The 9,736-nt window shown below is 33.1% G+C and overlaps 2 pseudogenes; one reads left to right on the top strand and one right to left on the bottom strand.

Moving 5' to 3' along the window:
- Window positions 1–1,404: 1,404 nt before the first annotated feature.
- LOC18048231 lies at window positions 1,405–4,721 on the bottom strand (annotated as a pseudogene).
- Window positions 4,722–4,832: 111 nt separating this feature from the next.
- Window positions 4,833–7,741, top strand: LOC18048230 (annotated as a pseudogene).
- Window positions 7,742–9,736: the final 1,995 nt, after the last annotated feature.

The raw sequence follows: 9,736 nt of genomic DNA, 5'->3' as shown, positions 1-9,736 counted from the left end.
CCCTATTCTTGAATAAAATTAATGTATCTGACATTGTTAATATTAGGAGACTTGCTCCCCATCAAGACATATTGTGGACCTCCCAAATAGACGAATATTATTTTTTCCTTGTTTGTCACTAATCATTATGGCTTCGGACAAGTAACGGTCTACAAAGTTGTATGTTTATATATTTGAAATGTGTAAATAAATAAAACGCAAAGGAACACTTGCCTTGGCGCAACCAGATTGGCATATTCTTATTGTCAAGAATTTTAAACACACGTGAAAAATATATTAAAAGAATCAACGTAATAGATAAACAAATTTACAAGAACACAGCGAATATTCTTTATGAACATAAAGGGAATAAGCAATTTAATCGTTTAATGAAATCCAGCAGATCAATGGATCCGACCATGGTTTCTAAAATACAAAAAATGGTTGCGTTTCTTGAAAAAGAGTTTGGCTGCAAGCAAAGTATTAGGCGAAGCTACGCCGCAATGCGAGGGCGACCATAGCTCAGGCTAGTTTGGAAAATTTCTTTGAGGTCCGATCATTTTTTAGAAATTTTGTACATGTTTTTAGTTAAAAGGTAATGTTCATGTTAGTCCTCAATACAATTTTTTTAATAAAATATTTATAAAATTAATAATATTCATATCATCCTATATGAAAATTCATATATATAAATAAAAATTCTCATTGATCTCAATAATCATATATTGAAATATTATTTTAAGTTAGCCCAAGTTAAAAAAAAAAAAAAAAAACCCGATTAAGCGTAGGAAAAGAGGTGGAAGTCATAAAAGTCTAAAATATTGAGTTTTATGCTAAATCCTTAGGTGGTGTTCGGTTCGGAGAAATAAGAAGAGAAGTGAAGGGTAGAAAAGATCGGAGGGAAGAAGAAAGGAAGAGAGGGGAGAGAGAAGTTAAATTTTATTATTTGGTTTGGTATGAAATACTAAGGGGGATTATTTTTGTGCTAAATTTCAATATTTTTTACTAATAAAATTTTAAAATTATATTAATCAATTATTTACCAGATTTGAAAAGTTTTCAAGAAAAGTATTAAACTATAAATATAAAAAAAAGATATAAATCGATTTAACCTAAAAAAAAAAAAGCAAATACTAATTAAAAAATAATTTATTACGATCTGATTTGATTTTCTTTAATTTTCTATATTTCTAATTTTAAAAATAAATATATAATAAATATTTAAAAATAAATATATGTCACATAGATAATCTTAATTTCGTTTTCAACATTAAATTAAATAATAAAAAAGAGAACCCCGTTTTAAGTAAAAGTAAAATAAATTTGACCATTATTTTGGTGCTCAACAAAATGTTAACTCACCAATGAATTCTTATCCTCAACCCCACAAGTTACAATAAAAACAAATAAATAATTTATAATAATTTATGGAATGACAAATTCGCATAAAGGAAATCCAGCTGCCAACTCAAAAGCACGCCTTTTAGGCTCTAGTGGATTGATACTCCGCAGTTTCCCTGCAGATCAATTCCCTTGGAGTTCCCACACGCCATGCTTCTCCAACAGCTTAGCGCTGAAAATTAAATACATTACAAGCTCAACATTGGCTGCATGTCCTACGAATCCCAGCAACCCCACCACCCTAACATTTCTTAATACCACGAAGCTTAAATATGGCTGATCCTTGATGGTCTTGATCCATTCATAGCTCTCATAGTCATGTTGTGATACTAACTGGAAAACACAACCATATATATCATAAATTAATAAATGGTATCAGTTTCCACCTCTATTTATAAATTTATACAATGAAGAAGATGCTTTCAATAAAACAATACAAAAAAGGAGGTCATTAACGTTTGGTGTTCCAATAATTTCCATTTTCGAAATGCTTGAGATTGCACATTTCAGGATATATTGTAGAGGTAGGCGGCCTGCTCTATATTCACTGTCACAGACCTGAATAAAGTTAGGTGCAAATTTATTATGCATCAATGTCAACAAAATATTTTAAGACGAAATTAACAAAAGCAACAGCAATAACGAATCGACAAAAGTGAAAAATAAAACAAACTAACTAATTACCAACAGATGACACATGTCCAATTTAAGAGTGCTGTAGCTGCACGAGAAAAATAGAATGCTGGCATAGGTTCTTCGCAATGCATCCACTAAAACAGCCCCAAAAGGATACGTCAACAGGTACCTCTGGCCCTGAATATTCAAAAGATAAGAGATTCGGGGCATGAAGTTCAAGATCCTTCAAGTTGTCCAACAGAATTTAATTTCAAGTGTTTCAACTTGAGAGTGATGGACGAGAAACTTTAAGACTCGTAAGACTGCTTGACTCTGCAACACTTAACGCTTCAAGAACAGGTAAAGAACCTCTCCTGTTATGCCCACGGTTGTCAAACTTAGGGCCGTAACTGAAGCTGGAATAAAAATCAAGATGTGATGGGAATGTGTATTGGCCAACTGTTGGAACCAAGTTAACCACTAAGATCAATTTGGAACCCCCAAGATCCACTCTAAGAAATCTTGACCTATAACTGGGTTAATACTAGACTGAGTTTCGAGAAGAATTTCGGCTTGGTAACTGAAATCGATCACAGATTAAAAGCCAAACCAGAAAGAAACAGATCACACACTGCACCAAGACTTATAGTGGTTCGGCCATTTTCTAGCCTACATCCACTGTGAAATTCACTGATTTCAGAGATTACAAGATACAAAGATGAAGAGTACACGTAACTGAATTGATCCCCTCCAGTAACAGATCATAGGACCTTTTATACTCCCCTCAGAATCATCTAGAAGGACCCCAAGTAACCAGCTCACGCTTCTGGGTTTCCCAGCCAAATAACCCCCAGCTGCCTCCCGCGTGATTTAACAGATTTAACCGCTTCTTGAAATTGCTCAGGGACACTTGTCAGATGCTCAAATAATCTGCTACTCAAAACGCAGATGTGGCTGCCGTTTGCATTAGTAAACACGTGATGAATCATGTGCGTGACTAACGCATCCAGCCGACATAGCATTTATATCAATCAGCTTCTCTGAACTTCAATGCTCGACATGTCGTTACGCTTTCGGACAAGTAAGTGACATGTCATACACATTCCCAAGTCCATATTTGAGCTTCACCTCTCAACACCAACAAACCGAAGATTATATGCAGTTCTTGAGGAATCCAACTCAAGCCTTCAGACTCTCCTTTCCAATGCAAATTTGATCCAGTTATCAATATCGTGGTTAGAGAACACATCAAAGCAAATCCTTAATTCTTGCGTACATTGACCTTCAAAGCGAACTCAATAATCGATTGGTCCAATTGACAAACTTACGCTAGTGGCTCACTTTTCAAATTCAAATGAGCCACACTAAGTCAGCCGTGGTGAAGGGATCGTTAAAGGTCAAACAACCACTGAAACCTCCCCACAAGTATCTCCACCTACTTGATAGTATGCTGGTCTTTACTGCTTATTTCATGGTCAAGCGAGACAAAATATTTACAAGAATACCATCCGGGAGTTCGCCGATGCGATCACCCACGGATCTCCCCTTTCTTTTTCTTTTGTTTTTGTAAATGGAGGTACTGCCTGAGAGAAGTCATTCAAAACCGGCAAATTAGATAAGCAAATTAATTATTTAGTAAATGAAAGGGAAGAAATCAAATAAACATCAGTCCTTATAATACAAATCACGGTTGCTTTAGTATATACACCATACAAACTCAGCTAATGATACAAGAAAACATTAAAATAAAATAAAGTAAGGACCTGGATAAGGTGACTGATCTGACCTCTATCCTTGGCTTTGAAGGCAACGAGAGACTGTCTTCAAAATTCTTTTTAGTTCGGGTTCAGGAATCAAGAAGATACCCGAAGTCTTATTATTTATGCCACAAGGCAATGACCGCCTCGTTAACCCTGAACCTCAGCTAAAAAGTACTCCCGAAAGTGACAGGGCTGGGCCTCTAAGCCCAGAAGAAAGTAACAGATAAGAATGTCATACACCAGGGAAGAGGTGATTGGGATTTTAACTATAAATTTTGATTTCAAAGAGATTTTACTTTAAATATTTTCCTTAGAATTGAGAAAGAAAATCTGAGTGCCCGTTCAAGCTTTTGTTTAAAGTACAAAAAATAATTTTAAAAAGTTATAAATTAACTTTGATATTTAATAAATTTTTAAAAAAAATTTACTTTTGATAAAATCATCTCATCTTATAATAGATTTTGAAAAGTATGGGAGGAATAGTTTTTTAAAATTTGACTTTGAGAATTAATTTAATATTTAAAGAGATTATTATTATTATTATCAACTATATTAAGATAACAAAATAATCAATAAAAAAAATTATTATAGATACACAAAAAAAAAAATATTACGGATGTATCTATAAATGTGTGAATAAACTTTATTTATTTTTGATACTTGCATTCTTACAACAATTCAATAATAAAATTTAACAAATAAATATGACTGTTTCTTAAAATTCATAATAGAAACTTTTAATTGATTTTCTTTAAAATTAATTATTTTCTCAGTATAACTAATAATAATCAATTACATTAAAAAATACAGCATTACTAAACTAAGCCTTAGGCGGCTGTTGGCTCATGGTAAAGAGTACTTTACCTTCTCATTAAAAATTGCAAATTACTCAAAAAGAAATCCTTTTGCTTGGGAGTTTCACTGTAAAAAGACTTCTGGACTACCACAGCTCGGCAAAGCCGTCATCAGTAGTCGCCGGCGCCGTTCAATAGAATTGTGAGTGCATTCTATTACCCCTTTCTTTTCCATTTTTAATTTTCAATTTTTAGGTTAATTTTATCTATTTGTTTATTCGGGATGGGTGTATCGCCGTATATAAATTCTGGACTTGAATTGCCGCAATGAATGAAGGCTATAGACTTTAAGATAACTAAATAAGGGAAAACATTTATGTTTATGAATAACATTCATCAAAACAATTATAGGTTTAAGTTCATGTGTTTTTCTTGGCAAGAAATAATTCATTATTAGATTTGCTTGTTACCATTTTGTTGTCCTTTCAACCGCTTAAGAAAGAAGAGGTGGAGGAAAAAGCAATGGAGAAAAAGGTGATACAGTTGTGTGAAGAAGCAAAGAGAGGGGCAGAAGCGGCATTAATGGAGGCAGAGAAAGCGTGGACCGCATGGTGCATTGATGCATTGGATCAGCTCAACAAGTCCGATATCACCTGTCCGCTTCTTGTTTCAACGCAGGTGTCATTCCTCACTCTCTACATATTTATGTACTTCACAAGTTATCTGTATTCAGCATTGATTTTTTTTTAATATGCTTATGATTTTTTTCACAGGTTCGACAGTTTTGTTGTCGAAGAATCTTTTGTTCCTCCTGCTTTAATAAGTGGGAAAAAAAAAAAAAAAAGAGTTTGACATTAACTACTCATTCCGTTTCATTCGTGAAAGAATTATGAAAGGAGTTGTTTGTTTCTAGAGAAAATATTAAGTAAAGAATTCTGGATTAATCGTGAACTGAATTTGTTATTTCTTAACAACAGAGTATTACAAGTTGTGAGTATTTATACTTACATCTACTTAATCATAATCAATGTAACTAATCAAAGAAGTAATTAGCTAACACTCATCACAATACATTTTGTACTTCTAACGAACTGAAACTAACTACGCTGAGCTGGCATCTGTACTGCTACTATACTCTGTATCATGTTTCAGCTTAAGCTTTTCCTTCCTCTGCTTTCCATTGCTTCTTTCTCCATAATGAGCTATCTTCACAATTCGCGACTAGCATATTTTTACTTTTATGATCATGATTTTCACTGAAAAAGAATTTCCTCATCTAATAGCATTGTCAATAAACTATCTAACATGAGCAGATTATTTTATTGGATATTACTATGATATATACATCGTAATTTACATATAAATTCCATAACGAATGAGTATACATTATTCCCTTTTCTAATGCCCCAAACCTGTGAGATGCCTGCGCTTTTGCAGAATCCAGGTCAGTGTCATTTGTAGAGAGTTGCAAAAAGATTAATTACTTCTCATCTGACAATTTGCTTTTGTCTTTCATGACTCATTTTTTTTTCCGTTCTCTTTCTTCTAAAGGACTCTCCTTCACATTAACAAAAAGCAGTATGGTCAATCTACTAAGGCTTAGTTTCACAATGTTGTAGCTTTTAAAATAATTACTGTTAGTTGTGTTATAAAAATAATCTGTTGTAAAGAGAATTAGTTAAGTGTTTGGTAAATTTTATTTTCACAAGTATTGTGAGTTTTAAAAACAGTTATGTACGTTTAATAAATTTTACTATTGAACAGTTGAGAGAAAATAAATGACTAAAATGTACATAATGTAGAATAAAATTTATTTATACATATAAAAACATATATATATATATATAATATTTTTAATTGTGTATTATAATAATTTTTACTAAAAATAAATTTTATAATATATTGATTTTATTTTTTATTTTTTAATCTTAAAACAATTGATAATTAAATCTATAATATAATGAAACAAATTTAATAATAATTCAACCAATAAATTGATATTCATCAATATAAATTTATTAAAATATTAATTTTGTTTATAATTTGAATCAGGATAATTTTGGATTTAAGTAATAATTTTAAGAATATTTATGGAATTGTATTAAATGATAAAATTGATTTTCAAAATCAAAATTTAAAAGCTACTCTTTTTCTGTTTTTCAAAATCAGTTGTAGGAGGAATTGATTTTGACAAGAGTGACTTTGATTTTTTTCTACCAAACACCAAAATTAGATTTTAAATTTTCAAAATCACTTTTAAACTTCTCAAAAGCATTCCCAAACGAGCCCTAAATGCATGTGGAATTATGTTTTATAGTTCGGTGTTTTATTTTGAGCAGCTTCACAAAAATTATCAATTTTCATAGACCGAATGCATTTTAATTACTTTGGTATTTCGTGGAATTGATTTATTGCTATGTACGTCATTTGAGCTTGTAAGGCATCTTCTAGGAAGAAAATCCAGGATTTTGCATCTGATCTGATTGTGTCGTGGAGAAATATGTCCCTTGAGCAAATGAGAGATGAGAGAAAAGGAAGCTATACAATCCCTGGCGACATTGAGCCTGCTAAAATAGAGAAGGTTGATAAGAGGACCTCTGAGGAGTGTCAGGAGATTTCTGGAGTTGGAATTGTTAAGGTTCAGAAAGTTGATCAGAATGCTACATCCCTCTCCTCGAATGTGGTAAGACCAGAAAGTGTTGTGACAGAGAAAACCAATTCATCGGATAATGTTGAAAATTTGATTACAGAAGAGGACAAGCTTCCGGCATCATTCTTCAAAAGTTGAGCAGGTCTATGATTAGATGCAATGATTGTTTTCGGGAGGTTGTAAGGGAAAAAGTTTGTGACGCTTTGTCCAAGGTTTCTGGTGAGGCTGATGAAGAAATTCGAGATGAAGTGAATGCGTGTGACTCAGTTCGAGTTGCAATAGCATTGGAGTCTGCAATGTTTGAGAAATGGGACCGATATGATGGGCCATATAAGATCAAGTATAAAGCTGTCTTGGGTAACCTCAAGGATCCTAAGAACCCAGATTTCCGAAGAAATGTCCATCTTGGGCAGGTCAAGCCGGAGACCATTGTTGGCATGACTGCAAAAGAAATGGCTGGTGATAAAATGCTAAGCTGTTATCAACGTTAGGATGAAGAGAGAGCTCGAATGTGGAAGGAGAAGCCGGCAACTGAATTTTGAAAAAGATTGATTTGAGTAGGCAACTGAATTGCATTAGGAGCTAAGCTAAAATGGGTCAGCATTTCATGACTTATTGTGTTGTCGATGTAGGTACAGGAAGACCACTACTTCCTACTGGTGTGGGTCGTACTGACAATGCTGAGGAACATACGAGAAAATATATATAACATATGTGAATTGTAATTGGCTAGCAACGACACTGACATGCAATGAAGCTGCTACTGATGTGAATGATAATTCAAGGTTTGATTCCCCATGAAGAACATTAGTAGACTAGCAATGAAGCTGCTACTGATGTGAATGATAATTTGTTCTGATAATTTTATTAGAACTTAGTTCTGATAATTTTATTAGAATATCATTCACAAGTAGCAACCAAATTGTAAAGCAAACATTCTCGAATCTAGAAACGTATAGTATAGTCTTATTATCATAAGATGTACTTATGATCAACATAACGTCATTTGTGAGTCACAAAAAGCAATGCTATATATATATTCACACATTCATAATTTAATTTCCCTACTTTGATAAGACTACAACACAAAAAGTAACAGAAATAGTCTTTGCAATTAATTCAGGGGTTTACGAGTTAGTAGCGACTCTTCTAATAATAGTACATTTTATTATTAATACTCTAATAGTACATTTTACGTAGTGGGTATCGGATGGGGTTAGAATCGGAATGAGAAACAAAAATTAAAATAAGTTATTTTCTTGAACTACAAAAATTGAAATCAAAATCAGCAGTATTCTCATTAATGTACATGCCTCACAATTTGAAGAAAATAAAGACTATAAATCAAATGAGAAATGTTGAAACTAGATAATTTGTTATATCAGTTTGTATATATAAGAATGTGTATATTGGTATGGTGACAAACATGCACCATAAAAATATTTTGCATTAATAATTATTCGCTTTCCTGTCGATATCCTAAATGATATGTCATTAATATCTATTAGATGGTAAAATTTCATAATTTGTGAAATTATTTATTCAACCTCCCCACATCCAATAAGTGATATCAATTGGAACGAAATCACTTAGCATTAGTATAACAAGTATAACAAATTTGAACTTTGTGTCTTTCCCCTCAACGGTAGTACTCATCAGTCCATGTATCAATGTCATGGCGTTTATCATCAGCACGAACTTGGATGTAGAAAGTGTTTTGCTATTTACGGATAAATAATACAAAATCTGAATTAATCCTCCTTAAGGACATCCTTTCTTTACCTATGGAAGGCAGGAAATATTAATTTGTCTCTCGTCGGGGGAGAACATGTTGTCTTAATTCCTATTTAAGGTTTTTTTTTTTTTGTAATATTTCTCGATTTCTATTTTCTTTGATGCCTTTCAATTATTGTTATTATTATTTAATGTAACCTCTCTCGGCATTCAGATGTATCAGAATCAAAACAAGAAACAAAGGATCTCCCCACAAATGGCTCAACTACTCTCCCACACACTTTACTACAAACGTTCCCCACCACCCACCCCCATGAAGCGTATAACGTTTTTGGTGGGCTCGACAATGAAGGTACCAGTGGCGGATCCAGAAATTAAAAGGGAAATTTATAAAAATAACCATTAATATTTTATTATTTTCGTAATTAACCCTCTCAACTTTTTTCTATCAACATTAGCCAAACACAAGCCTTTCTTCCCAAATTACCCTTCTTTACAGAACAAAACCAACATTGTTTCTCCCATCTCGCCAAACCAAAAGCAGCTTTTCATTCTTGAATCATAAGCCAACGGCGACCGCAAAAGACAACTGTAAAAGTGATATCCGATCATAATCTATCCAAATTCAACACAAATCGACGTCACTTACTGGTATGAATTATTTTCTGAACTTACTGAACTGAGTCGGGTGAATCTGAATCTGGCGACAGGCACCCTGTCGCACCAAGCTTCGGGCGACAGGTTGCCTGTCGCACCCACTCTTGGAGATTTATTAAAATTGTATTATTTTAATTAGGACTGAA

The sequence above is a fragment of the Citrus clementina genome, unplaced genomic scaffold, assembly GCF_000493195.1.
Source record: "Citrus clementina cultivar Clemenules unplaced genomic scaffold, Citrus_clementina_v1.0 scaffold_3, whole genome shotgun sequence".
Lineage (NCBI taxonomy): Eukaryota > Viridiplantae > Streptophyta > Magnoliopsida > Sapindales > Rutaceae > Citrus > Citrus x clementina.
The sequence above is the reverse complement of the archived record's forward strand: the minus strand, read 5'-3'. Positions and strand labels throughout refer to the sequence as shown.